This window comes from Parasteatoda tepidariorum, chromosome 5 (assembly GCF_043381705.1).
Source record: "Parasteatoda tepidariorum isolate YZ-2023 chromosome 5, CAS_Ptep_4.0, whole genome shotgun sequence".
In the NCBI taxonomy this organism is placed as follows: domain Eukaryota; kingdom Metazoa; phylum Arthropoda; class Arachnida; order Araneae; family Theridiidae; genus Parasteatoda; species Parasteatoda tepidariorum.
In genome coordinates, this window is record NC_092208.1 from 32,396,723 (window position 1) to 32,411,790 (window position 15,068).

The window sequence follows — 15,068 nt, forward strand, 5'->3', positions numbered from 1 at the left end:
TTGCTAGGCGACAGCAGACGATTTTAATCGAGAGTTTGATATTTTTAAACATAAATTCAGCAGACGATTTACCATTACAGTTTCATTTTTTGTTGTTGACAGTAAATTGAAAAGTTCTTCTCTTTCAAAAAATGGAATTGAATCGTGAACATTTTCGTGCCATTATTTTTCATAACTTTCGACGTGGATTGTCAAGACANGTAGCTTTTGTTGAAGTGCTTAAACAGTAAATAATACCGATTCAAATTACGAAATGGATTTTATTAAAGATACAGGATTGAAAAAAAAAAGATCTTTAATCTAAAAAGAACCGACATTTAAGAAACCAGTGCTTTTTACCGTAAAATGAGTCGTCGCCGTTCTATGTGTTCTTGGATTTGCAGCTTATTTGCGCTGTACTCCTCTGCTCATGGACGCGATATGGGTTCTCCTCTCGGTCTTGTGCAACTCGGTGTCTTGTGCCTAAAAATTCGCAATTGCTTGACCTTCTTGTGCGGTTGTGGGGTTGCTTTTCTGACGGAGATCTTCAAATTTTTTTGGCGTATGGGTCCTGCATGCCTGGGTTGCGTCATCTATTGCTTCCAGTAAAATCAATTTCTTTTCCGTAAATTTCTTTTTCGAAAAAAAAAAAATTCTAACATACCGTAATTTTTACAGTAATATTCACTGTAAAAACAATAATTCATTGTAATTTAATAAATATTACTCTAAAAATTACGGTATAAAACTTTATGATAAAAATAGAATCTACGGTAAAATGGATTTTATTTATGCTGCACGTTGGGTGCCAGTAATTTTTACCATAATTTGATCTGAAAATTTTTTACAGAGCAGTTCTACTGAAAAAAAAGCTTTGATTTATGACAGTGTGGTGTTTGACAGCTGATTTATGGAACGAATGTATGGCTTTTAAAAGAAGTTTGTGGGTTTGAATATTACTCTGTAAATTAATTATTTCTTGCAAATAACGAGACAAATTTGAATTTGTTTTTGAAAATTTTCGAAACTGGCATTTGTATTGTATAATTTAAGCGTGATAAGTCTCACGATTAGCCTAATCTCAATTCGATTCGACTTATCCTAGTATCACAGTAAGTAATTTACATATATGTAGTCGGTTCATGATAGATGAGAATTATGCAAATGAATCTCAACATCTTCGAGATTCGAAAAAAAGTACTGCGGGATTAATTTAAACCGAAATCAAAGCGGGATTAGTTTAGATCACTTTCTCGTGATTTCACTTGCATATTCGTTAATAGGAAAATATGATAAATTTATTTCTACATCCAAATTAAGTTTTTACTCATGATTAAAATGATAAGGAAGCAAGCTTTAACATTAAAAAAAAATTCCTCTTTTTTATATTTTTATTATTATTTTAAAATTTTAGTTCCGAAGTAAATGTTGCTCAGGGCTTTTTAAACCAGCAGTTTCTTATTTTTCGTTCTACGGAACACTAAATGATCGAGCATCTTTTGGAAGAACTCCAAATAAATAAACAAAATTAGTCGCTGTGAATACACGCTAACCCAAAATAAATAAATAAATAAATGAAAATAAATAAATAAAAATAAATAAATACAAATAAATAAATAAAAATAAATAAATAAAAACAAATAAATAAATAAACAAAACAAATAAATAAATAAGAATAAAAAAAGAAATAAATAAAAATAAATAAACAAAACAAATAAATGAATAAAAATAAATAAATAAATAAAAACAAATAAATAAATAAAAATGACAAATTATTTTGATACTATTAATGCAAAGGATAAAATTTATCCAGCCATCGTTCTAACAATAACAGATTTAAAATTATGTATTTTATGTCAAACAGTTAAATTTGTAGGCATATAGTAGCATCTAGACTGGTTTTGAATTTGTTTTTAGTGTATGCATGAGTTGAATAAAGTACGCTGAATAAGGTGCGAAAAGTAAAATTAATAAAGTTTGCTGAATTCTATTTTTCAAAAAATAACTGTTATAAATGTTGAGAATGATTATCGGAGAAACATAATTCTTTATCCTAAGATTTAATCACAGTGTTCCCCAACCTTTTTATCACCGCGGACCAGTCAACGTTTGATAATTTTACCACGGCCCGCAGGGGGGGGGGGACGTTGATTGTTTATGTTTTAGATAATTTTTAATTACATATATTAATTTTAATATATAATATTCTAATTACATATATTAATTTTAATATATAATATTTTAATTACATATATTAATTTTAATATATAATATTTTAATTACATGTATTAACATTAATTTAAATCATATTAATTTTAATTTAGTTGTATTTAAACATGTCTTCAAAACAAAATACAGTTACACCAAAAAATAAATATAAAGTGATTTAGCATTTTAACTTACTAGAACGTTAAATCAATGAGAACCCTAATCTTGTTTCTTTGCAATGAGACGGTTCCATCTGGGGGTAATCGGAGACAATGATACATTACAAAAATTTATGTCACTACCTTCAGGGCCCCCTTTTTTTAAATAAATAAAATTTTAATGGAACACAGATACTTTTAATTTGGGGTATAAATTCAGTTTCAATAAAATGGGCTGCCCGGTACCATTTGAACCACGGACAGATACCGGTCCACGGATCGGGGGTTGGGGAACACTGATTTAATATTGATTTGAAAAATTCTCCGAGAAATGAGAATGCAATTTTTTATGAATTCATATCCTTTTATTAATTTATTCAATATATTAATAGCATTAATTTATTCAATTAATTTTTTTACTACAATGATTTCATACAAAAATAACCAAAATATCAAATAAATGATGGTTTATTGTTTGGATATATCATGACAGGTTTCAAAAATTATTATTAGTTTAAAAAATTTAAACTTTCGGAATCCCAGAGTTCCCCGGGACCCCATTTGAAAACGAATGCCTTCGACCAGGGATGAGCAAACTTTTTTAGTCGAGGGCCAAAAATCGAGAAAAAAAATTTGGTGGGCCGAGTAAAAACTTCTAAAAATAATAAAAAAACGATATACAAGTTTTAATTTAAATATGAAATTGCGATTTCATTTTTAAAAGTTCTTTATATTGATAGGTTCAAAGTGAGATGTGCTTATTTTAAGGAACGAGGTTAAATGCTTGTCTGTTAGTCTACTTCTGAAATGATTTTTTCTAGGGTTCATAGTTGAAAACACTTGTTCACATATATGAGATGAAGCAAACATAGCACAGATTTTCTGGGCATGAAATTTTAAATTTTGGAAACTAGCTTTTGGTACTGATTTTCAAAACTCAAACTTTGGCATGTTTGGAAACAACAATAGTGTGCAATCTTTACATACTCAATAAATAACGTTAGAACTCGCACCGGCAGAAAAATTCGCTCGTTCGAGCTTAAAATGCGCTGTCTGCCACATGCGAAGCACAATTCACCTATGTTAGATTTCATATGTCTGATCCTCGAGAAAGACAAACGCTAGTTGGAGCTGATCTGCGGCTATTCTCTATAGAACTTCTGCGTTCAAAATTTTACCAATTGAAGCTGTCTGTGCTAACTATTTCAATCAATTCCACCAATAGAGAAAGTTAAAAGGTCATCAGTACTTAGTTAAAAAAGAAAAAAAAGTAGCTTTAAACAAAGTAGACAAAATAATGAATGTATCTTGTTTATATTCGCCAAGGATCGGCAAGTTAGAATTCTATCCACGGGCCGGATAAAATCTTCCATCGGGCCACAGTGTCCCGCGGGCCGTAGTTTGCCCACCCCTGCTTTAGACCACTCACTTATTTTAATTCACGTGTTAGACTAGTATAACCTTTTGCAAAAGAATACTCTGATACTATGACAAAGTAGTTTAGCAAAAAATATTATACATATATATAAGTAACGTATTTATACGTGCATAATTTGGAAACCACTGCTTTAGACTACTCACTTATTTTAATCCACACATTAGACTATTGTAACCACTTGCATAGGAATACGCTAATAATATGATATTGAAATTTAGCAGAAATTCTTATACATATTTATTCGCATTTTTTTTTGTTTTTGATGTGAACATATGAGAAAAACTTTATTTTTGTTCCTACGACATCTGAATGCTAATCTTTATATTATAACTCGTAATCAGCTTTCTAAGGAACATTGAAGTATCCTTGTTTTATTACCCTGGGAAGCCTGATTTTTTTCTTAATGTCTGGCATCTCGTAAACAAGAATAGGGCTTGATTGTATAGATTTTGTTTAAGAAAATTTAAAAATGTACCTTCAACAAAAAATAAGCGAAAACAATTACTTTTGATGCTTACTTTGTTTTTATCACTTAACTGAATTTGTTTACAGTTGACAGACTGAAAGTAAACAATTTACTCATTTAAACAATGATTTACAAAAACACCATCATTGCCAATGTTATTTTTAAATTACCCGAAACAATTAAAATTCACATAGTGTAAAAATTATTATTAAGCCCAAAAATACTAATATGTCTTGTTTTGTTTAGTAAGTACAAAAATTAGGTCAGGATAACCGAAGAAGGTTTTTGAGGGTTTCCTCTCCATGTAACGCAAATACGGGATAGTTCCATTAAAAAGTCCTCCTTGAAGGCAAATTTGCTCCAATATTTGATCCAGGAGTTTCCTTGTCTTTTGGATTGGGTACAAAATTACAAGGCTACGGAGTTCAACGTTAGTAGTAGTAAACCCGAAAAATATGGTCGACTGTTCAACGGTGGTTATAAAATTAGTGAATGAGAGCCATGGTGGTGCAGGGTATAAAGTGTTCATCTCCTAATGAGGTGAACCAGGTTTATATCCTAGTTGTGGCTGGTTCATACGAATTCTGCTCCTGGCTGCATCGAACTCAGAGCTGACTTGAAATATCCTGAAAGGTAGACGGATCATGGGTAAGAGTTCCCTTACCATTAGGCTAACCGCACAGGGTTTTCGTGGTTTTCCTCCTTCTGTAACGCAAATGCAGGCAGTTCCATCAAAAAGTCCTGTACGAAGGCTGCTGCTCAACGCTGGTTATGAAATAAAATAGAACGAAATTAGTGAATTATTATTAATGTGAAACCAATTATTAAGTGAATGTGAGCTAGCAGTTCATACTTCAGGAACCAAGATTCGTGAAGCTCGTATAGATAGCTATCAAAATTTCCATGTTATTCCTTAGATATTTAAGGAGGGATATGATTGTGAAAATTTTCATGTCTTTAGTTACATGCTATTTATTTAGATTGTGTTACCTCATGATTTTTACTGCTTTATTCAGCTCTTACTGACTGCCTGTGATTGTGAAAACGTTTAGTATGCGATACTAACTGTAACTATTATACTACTAACTAATGTTAACTGTAACAGTTAGTATGCGATACTAACTATTATATGAAGGAAAAGGGACAAAGTAGTTAAATTCGTAAAAGAGCACTGATCTTGCAAGTAGGAAATTCTGCATTCCTGAATTGTTTGAAAACTTGTTTTTGAAATTCTTTGAAAAACCTTCCTGAAAAAGAGAATGAATACGAAATACATCTAACAACGTTTAATTCCAAACTCTTTTGCCAAGGAAATGAGGAAGTAAATTCCATTTTGAAAATGATATCATGATTATTTCTAAAAAAAGTTGTAATAATGTGCAATAAGATTTCGATTCGCTTTAAAATTTCCCAAGATAAAGCAATTTACGTAAAAAGTGAAATTAGCATAAGGGGCTCAACTTACCTTGCTTTCTTGATTCCTATTGAGACCATAATTTTCTGATTGAGGCTTACCCCCTCAAATTTCGATGGTCAAAAATCTAAATTTGTCAAAAAGAAGTAATTTTGATGATCAAATATCCAAATCTGTCGAAAAAGAAATAATTTTATTTAGAGAAAATACGTTTTTGTGTATAATTTCTAACTGAATTAATAGGTAGTACTCTGATATGTTTTTTTTTGTTTTAGTTTGCTGTACTTAGTATTTTCATTAAAATTTAAAATTAGGCTAAACGGTTGCTAATTTACAGGCCAGTGGTTTTTAACGACTTGTTCCTGTCTTTAAAAATTTTCCAATAGATTCTAATTTCATTTTATTTTATAACCGCCGTTGAACAGCCGATCCAAATTTTTGGGTTTAGGACTACTAATATTCAACCCCGTAGCCTTGTAATTTTAAACCCAATCTAGAAGACAAGGAAACTCCTGGATCAAGTATTGGGAGAAATTTGCCTTAATGGAGGATTTTTCGATGGAACTAACCCTCATTTGCGATACATTGAAAGGAAGACCACGAGAACCTCCCATGGTTAGCCTGACGCAAGGGGATCTCTTGTTCCGTCTAACACTGAGGATATTTTACGTCAGCACGGTGAAAGCCGGATGCGGAATTCGTATCGACAAGCCATCACTAGGATTTGAACCTGGTTCCCCTCATTGAAAGGCAAACGTTCCATCTCCTGAGCCATCACGGCTTGATTTTAATTGATCACAATTATAATGGAGCATTTATTTCTGTTAAAAGTTTTACCTGAACTAAAAAAAATGTCAAGAATTAAGTTTTTTTCCCACCAAAATTCTTTTGCTCGTTTATTTTATTTTAATAAATGATTTTATTACGTGCCTTGCAAGATTAAAATATTAATTACTTGGAATAAGCTGTCATTTTTCACTTTTGAATTCATTATTTTTTCCGGAAAAGTATCTGTTATGACTTTTAAATTACTAAAGCGCAACTTCAAGAATAGTATTAGTAATTAATTTGTAATGTTTATAATGAAATATTTATAAATAATCTGAAGACAGTAACGAAGATGGATTTATTCATTATTAAAACTCGCTTCATTTTAAGCAATTTTTCATTTCACGACAGAGTTAATTTATTAACTATTAAAATGTCTTATAAGAGTATCGAATATAATAATTATGATTTTGGTTATGAAGTACAAGTATTTTTGTTGGTTTTTATGTCAAGGGCATCTTCTAAACAACTATGCATTTTGCAGAGAGCTGAAAACTTGCTGACAAAGTATTGAATTATTCAACAATTCACTGGTTGGCTTGGCATTCTATAAAATGCCAAATGTCAAACCACGTAAGAATGAAGTATGTTAATTTCATACTTTAATGGTATGATTATGATTCATTCAAATAATTAGTAATAAGTTTTAAGTAATTTCGTTGTGCAACATGTAGGTTCATATTTTATTTTGTTTTCTTTTATAAGAAACACGAATTTTGTATTACCTAAATTTATTTCCTGTACGCTTTATGAATAAAAGTTTTTTAATAACAATCTTTTATTATTTTCACAAAATAAAATTTCTGCTAATAAGCAAGTTTTCCCCTCCCTCTCTCTATTTTTTCAAAGAACTCGGAAACANACATACACGTGTTAACTGTTAGGTTGGCCTTTTTTAATCATTTTATTCCACTTCATATTAAATATTTCGTTAAGCAGAAGGAAAGCAGATGACATTTTCTTTCATCACATTTACCAAAAAATAAATTATCAGTAATTTTCATATTTTAATCCTATTAACCGGTTTAACAGAGATAAAAACTGCAGGCATGTATGGTAAATTGTCGGGTGTTTCTTATGCTGGGGATTTTCAAGATAAATGGTCATTTTTTTCAATAAACGCATGCTCAGTGTTCCATACACTGGTTTTTTTAAAGTACATGGCAAACATTTCCTATACTGTTGATTTTCAATATAAAAGAGCATTGTCCGGTATTACCTACTTTGATGTTTTTTCCCATTGGTTATAATTAATTTTAGAAATTATGACAGTTAATGCAAAATTTGGGTTTCGTAAAAAAACTTTTTTATTGAAGGAAGAAAATATTAATATTATTAAATTTTATACAGTGTGCAAAATAAAAAAATGGGACACACTGAATAACTTTTGATCTAATGATCAGATTTTTGAGAACTAGTACTCAATCTCAATGATTTGAAGGCCCGACTTTAAACATGATTATTAATTAGCACAGACGAAACTTTAATTTTCGAAATCAGACAAGACATCTCTTAATAAACACATTTTGTTTGGCAGATTCAGAATTTTGACCTTTAAAATATGGGAGAGGGGTGATAAAAATCTTGAAAATATGTTCCCAATTTGTTTGGCTAGGAGAGCGATCTAATGTCTGAACCCCCTAATGCTAAATATACTATTTTTGCGTATTTTGCTACATTTTGCCTTTTTTTTTTAAGCGAATCGAAAAGTTTTTCCACATATTTTTGAAATTCATTTATACAAAGATAATTTCATGCAAAAAAGATATAATATTTATTTATTGCTTTTTAAAATTTTAATAATGGTTAAAAAAATTTTAAATTGTAAATCATATAACTTTTATACCATTTTAAAGAACATAATTTAATAGAAAAATACGAAAAAGTAAACAAATTGGCCACATAATTTCTTAGCTATCAAATTTTAAAAAATGTCTAATATTTAAAATTGGATTTCTCGATAACTATTCGACCGATTTCATAAGTCGGATTGATATTCATTCAATAGAAAACGTACCAAGGGGGTAAAGGGGGTTCCGTCACACACCTCTCACGTAAGCTGGAAAGGTGGTTATAATAGAAACAAACGAAGAATGTTAGAAATTTCGATATTAGTTGATATGAAAATCACTATCGAGTTCCCATCTTAAAATTTTATTTCCTTAATTTTGTTATTTAAAGTACAATATTTGTGTTTGGTTCTGCCCAGAAGTCAGAAAAGAGCGTTTTTTTTTAATCAACTTTTTCTGAATTATGTAAAAAGAACTCCAAAACTTCCACATTTAATAACTCCAAAACTGATTTAAAATTAAAAAAAAACTAAAATGCTTTTTCTTTTGTTTTTTACTTTTAGTCTTAAGAGGAAGTGGTCAAAAAAATTTACAAATTTAAACTAAATTTGTTCTTTCTAAAATCAATGTTTCAAAAAAATAAATCAGTATAAACTGTTAAATTTATCCAAAACTAATACAAAATTTAAACAAAGTGAAACTCGTTAAACTTTTTTAAATATCGTGGCTGCCAAAAAATGTTAATAGTTCTAGCTAAACTAGATCAAGTGGCATAAAAATAAATATTTAACATTGGCATAAAATAATTTTAAAGATTATGACCACAGCAATGAGATTTTGGTATGAGAATATTTTTCTTAAACATTACTCTAGTAAAGTGAAAATTTTATATTTTTTTCATCTAATAAATTTAAGTTATGTCAGTGAGAAGCAAGCACGATGAGAATTTTCTGAAACAGCTGTGACTGCGGCAGTAACTCTTTTTTTTTTGTAATATCCAGAAACAATGAAAAGATACAAAAAAAGAATGTTTTAGTTTTTCCTACCTCAATATGGTAATTCTCGACATAGATTTTAGCTATATCTACAGAATGCAATTAAAAACGCATATCTCCCCTATAGTTAAGAATTTAATTTTGTTAACCCAAAAGACTTTTTTAATAGACAGATTTAAAACAAAAAGAAAATTATGGATTTTTATGTTTTAATTAAGTTTATGTTAATTACTATTGCGTGATTAGAATAATAAAGGAAAATTCTAAAAAAATTGCTCTTTTGAATTGATGAACACATATGAATGCCAACTTAAATTCTAAATAAAAAGTAGAAAAAAATGTTTTTAAATAATGTAAATTGAAATAACAATTATTAATTTCGTTAAAAAAAGCTCCGTTGACAATTAAATGTAGAAATGTATAAAAACAAAGTAATAAATTCTCTCAAATTGCCAGCTTCAATTTTAGTGAAAATTTCTTTTTCACGATTGAAACAAATTTGACGAAAAAAGACGGCGAGGAAGGTATTTTGCTTTTACATTACGAACTCGATATTCATTTACGTTTACTGATGAGGAACTTGCGTGATTTTTAATGTGCTAAAAGGATGCGTGAAATAAGTAGCTTAAGAACACATCGTCTCTCTGCATATAAATTTCTTCCTTACAAGTTTAATTAAGCTTAATTTATCTTGTGCTTAGTTGTTCTTGAGTTAATAAGAGATTTCATTAATGAAATTTCATTAGAATAACTTGTTTTATATTCATATTTTTGGAAAATTAAAATGTAATGTATATATAATAATTTGAAAGTAAATAAGTAAAACTTATTCTAAAACTAGCTATTTATTTTCTATTCATGTTAAGTTAAAATAATAAGTTTATAAAATATTTCGAATTTAAACTTTTGCTGAAACTACACTGAGAAAAAAAATTGTGGTAAAATTACCTCATTATGGTAACGGCATTTTTAGTAAAAAAAACCATAATTCTGGTAAAAAGGAACCCCCAAAATATATTGTATTTAAACAATTCTTTCGGTAATATTTTCATTCATATGGTTTGCTTTTCAAAATTATAGTTCTTATAACCACACATTTAGTAAACAAATACAAGACTGAAAAGTAAATTTAACTGAATACATAGTTTTTCTGACATGCTCTAAGATATCACGATAAAATTATTAAATTTTGCCACATTTACCAAATTTTATCACATATTATAAAATTAAAATTTATTGTTAATTTTATAAAAAAAAATACCAAATCACTTCGGTAAAAATTCCAGAGTTTTTTGATGTTCCCATAGAGCCAGAAACACATTAAATTTTACCATATTCTGGTAGTTTTGACAATACTTTTTTCTCAGTGTGGAAAGCATGTTAATTATTTTCCTTAAGTTTCAAAATTACTCATAAAGTTAGTCAACAGATGGTGCTGCTGTTGACTATTTATAGACAAATTGTGAAGCGATGTTTTCTGCATTACCTCAAATGCTTCCAACTGAAATATTTGCACAATTGTCTGTTACTCTGTGCTAAAGAATGACTCGTTTTTGCTGTAAATGATGGTTACTTTAAAAATAATTATTAAATTGTTTTCTAAGTAAGCAGCATCAGGTGCTGACAANTACTTTAGTAATTTAAACTTACCAAATATAATAATTTTCATTTTTAGGAATAAAATTTTTTTTAACCTTTTTTTCATGTGCTATGGTAACTTTAAAGCTACCCTTTTGTTTAATTAATTAAATTTTTCTATTAAAAATTGTTCTTAAAAACAAAACACTTGACTTATTTTTTTTGTCAGATATATCTACTGTTTTTCAAAGCTTTTGCGAAAGCAATGATGTTTTTGTAATATGATACAAATTTACAATTACTTATTATATTATATTATTTATTATATTATATTATTTGTAATCTATCGGTAATATTCTGCTTGCATACGTTATAAAAGGTCAACTGTATCAATTATAATAATTATCAAAATAAGACACTGAACTTCTTTCGTAAAAACTTACCAAATATAATAATTTTCATTTTTAGTATTAAAAAAATATTTTTTTACCTTTTTTTCATGTGCTATGGTAACTTTAAAACTATCCATTTGTTTAATTAATTAAATTTTTCTATCAAAAATTGTTTTTAAAAACAAAACACTTGACTTATATTTTTTGTCAGACATATCTACTGTTTTTCAAAGCTTTTGCAAAAGCAATGATGTTTTTGTAATATGATACACATTTACAAATAAGATCTGCATCAAGAGTTGGCAAAGGTTTTTTTAAAGTGGACCATTTTTCTTCTTTTTCCGCATATAAATTCTAATTTAGATTATGCATTATCCTATAATATAAATAAAAAAATATACAAATGGGAGTATCCAATATACCTTTTTCAATATTACAACTCGACTAGAGGGCTATAGGTTGCTGACAACTGATATATATTGTCTATAATATTGATGCATATATTGTCATAAATCTGATGAAATTTCTTTACTCGCGTTGGCAACAAAAAGCTGAGAAAACTGAGCTATAAGTTCAAAAATCAAAGTTTAAAAGGAAACAGTTCATATAAACAAACAAATTATTTAGATTTTTTGTTTTAATTATGCCTATAAGTTTACTCGGGTAACACAATAGCTAAGAACTATTTTTAAATTTTGATAATACTTAATAATTAATGTAGGCGAGAGATACGTTTCACCAACTGAGGTCGGTCAGAAATACGTTGCTCATCTATTCAAGATAATTTGAAACTCATGTATCCAATCATGCTTCCAAAAATCATCCATTTTTATCTACTTTGTTTCGATACTTTTTTTTATTTTATAACCCTTTTCTTTGGTTCTCATACATTTTACAAGTTTATGTTAGATTAAAAAACTTTTGTACCTCGAAACACTGAAATTTATAATTGCTTAAAATTATATGAATTGCTTGTCCAAAACGCATTTTCCAAGCTGCATTAAAATACATATAAATCAAATCTTAACAGGATGTTTATGTTGCCTATTTTTAGAACATCCTATTTTTAGAACACAAATAACTATAAAATGAGTGAGCTAAGTGACCTAAAATCAGGGAGCTAGCCTAAAAAAATATGAAAGCAGTTCCAGAGTAAAGCGAGCAGGGAATAGGGTTCCCAGTATGTTGAAAAAGCATTTTATTTAATTAAAAATAATGTTTCGTTATATTTAATACGTCTGAACAAATACTAAATAACTAAAAAAAATCAATAGAAATGGCAATTAAATTCTAAAGTTTTAATCAAGTATATGTAAGAATAATATTATCTCTATTTTCACAGGCTCTTTAATAACGTATTAGTTGCTGATTCTATTTCGCTATTTTATTATTCACTATATTTGTAACAAAAAATTTCAAATTAGCTTACATCATTAATTAACAGCATATGAATGAAGGTGATTTTCTGTCTATTAATTTTCGCACACTCAGAAACGAACTCAGTCAATTTGGGGCAAAAAAGGGAAAAAAATGAAGATCCTAATACCATGTGATGTTCAGATATAAAGTTTTGTTATATTTAATGAAACTGAACAAATACTAAATAACTACGAAAAAAGAAATAGAAATTATCATTAAATTTTAAAACTTTAATCAAGCATGTGTGAAAGTGATTTAATATTATCTCTATTTTCACAGGCTCTTTAAGAAGGTATTAGTTGCTGATTTTATTGAGCTATTTTATTATTCTCTACATTTGTAACAAAAAACTTCAAATTAACTTACATAATTAATTAACAGCATATTAATGAAGGTGATTTTTTGTCTATTAATTTTCGCTCACTCAGAAACGAACTCAGTCAATTTGTGGCAAAAAAGGGAAAAAAAGGAAGATCCTAATACCATGTGATGATCAGATATAAAGTTTTGTTATATTTAATGAAGCTGAACAAATACTAAATAACTACGAAAAAAAACAATAGAAATTATCATTAAATTCTAAAACTTTAATCAAGCATGCGTGAAAATAATTTAATATTATCTCTATTTTCACAGGATCTTTAAGAACGTATTAGTTGTTGATTCATTTGAGCTATTTTACTATTCTCTACATTTTGTGACAAAAAATTTCGAATTAGCTTAAATCATTAATTAACAGCCTACTAATTAAAGTGATTTTCTGTCTATTAATTTTCGCCCACTAAGAAACGAACTCAGTTAATTTGTGGCAAAAAAGAGGAAAAAAAAGAAAGCCTAATACCATGCCAACATCAGAAATNGAAGATCCTAATATCATGTGATGATCAGATATAAAGTTTTGTTATATTTAATGAAGCTGAACAAATACTAAATAACTACGAAAAAAACAATAGAAATTATCATTAAATTCTAAAACTTCAAGCATGTGTGAAAATAATTTAATATTATCTCTATTTTCACAGGCTCTTTAAGAACGTATTAGTTGTTGATTCCATTGAGCTATTTTATTATTCTCTACATTTTGTGACAAAAAATTTCGAATTAGCTTATATCATTAATTAACAGCCTACTAATTAAGGTGATTTTCTGTCTATTAATTTTCGCCCACTCAGAAACGAACTCAGTTAATTTGTGGCAAAAAAGAGGGAAAAAAAGGAAAGAGCCTAATACCATGTCAACATCAGAAATAAGGTTCTGTTAAATTTAATGACGTTTAACACATACTAAATAACTACGAAAAAACCAATAGAAATGGTAATTAAATTCTAAAGTTTTAATCAAGTATATGTAAAAATAATATTATCTCTATTTTCACAGGCTCTTTAATAACGTATTAGTTGCTAATTCTTATTGAGCTATTTTAGTATTCTCTACATTTTGTGACAAAAAATTTCAAATTAACTTATATCATTAATTAACAGCCTACTAATTAAGCTGATTTTCTGTCTATTAATTTTCGCCCACTCAGAAACGAACTCAGTCAATTTGTGGCAAAAAAGGGGGAAAAAAAAGAAGAGCCTAATGCCATGTCAACATCAGATTCTTGTATTCCAAACCCTCTTCAAATATTAGCACAGTAAATATACTCACACTGTTCCTATGCTTCTCTTCGTCACAATAGGATAAAAAAATTTCCTAAGCATCAGCACAAATTTTCGCTCAGGTAGTATATATTGGGTTCTTTCTCAGCCCCTTAGAGGGACGATAGGGCGAAGATCGGATTGCAGGGGCGGCGCTGAACATCGGGGGGATCGATAGGAAAAAGTGAGGGAAAACACGATCTCTACAAAGCAGCCAGTAGATAACGTCTAGCTGGGCGCGAAAACGAAAACGTCTGCGGTACAGTCCGGAGCATGCCGGATACTGTTCTTCAAATTCCAGAGCATTGACACCACAATATTGTCACCAGCTTCGTTATTATATTAAATTTTTAGTGAAATATAGTAATAGCATCATTAAAAACGATTAAAAATTTTCGAATTAATTAAATATTTGAATTTTAAAATGTTTTTATTATAGTATAATTTTTGAAGTAGATTTTCACAGTCAACGGGTAAAATAATTTTTGTTCAAATATTTGTCTGTAATTTTGAGACTGTGTTTAGGTTGAAAGAATTGTTCGTGGCTTAAATATACAAGCAACAGGTGATGCGATAGATTGCTTTAGAATTTCGAATTTTTTTATGACTATTTATAAGTTTAAAATATTTCTTTTGAATCATATTTGCTTTTTTAAAAACTGTTTAAAATAAGACTTTAATTTAAAATCTCAGCTGATGAACATTCTCCAATAAGCTGTTCAATATTTGTCATCAACGGTAAGTGAAACTTTCATAATTTAAT

General features: G+C 28.7%; 1 protein-coding gene across 2 annotated transcripts in view; it reads left to right on the forward strand.

The window, feature by feature from the left end:
* Positions 1-15,068, forward strand: part of LOC107440232 (metabotropic glutamate receptor 1-like) — a 251,769-nt gene that overhangs the window by 95,967 nt on the left and 140,734 nt on the right. Inside the window, exon 1 of one of the 2 annotated variants that reach the window (XM_043046352.2) lies at positions 14,463-15,043. The exons of the other annotated variant lie outside the window; for it this stretch is intronic. The gene's annotated coding sequence lies outside the window, so the exon portion shown is untranslated. Of the gene's footprint in view, positions 1-14,462; positions 15,044-15,068 lie in introns of those variants that run through there. 2 annotated transcript variants of the gene reach the window in all.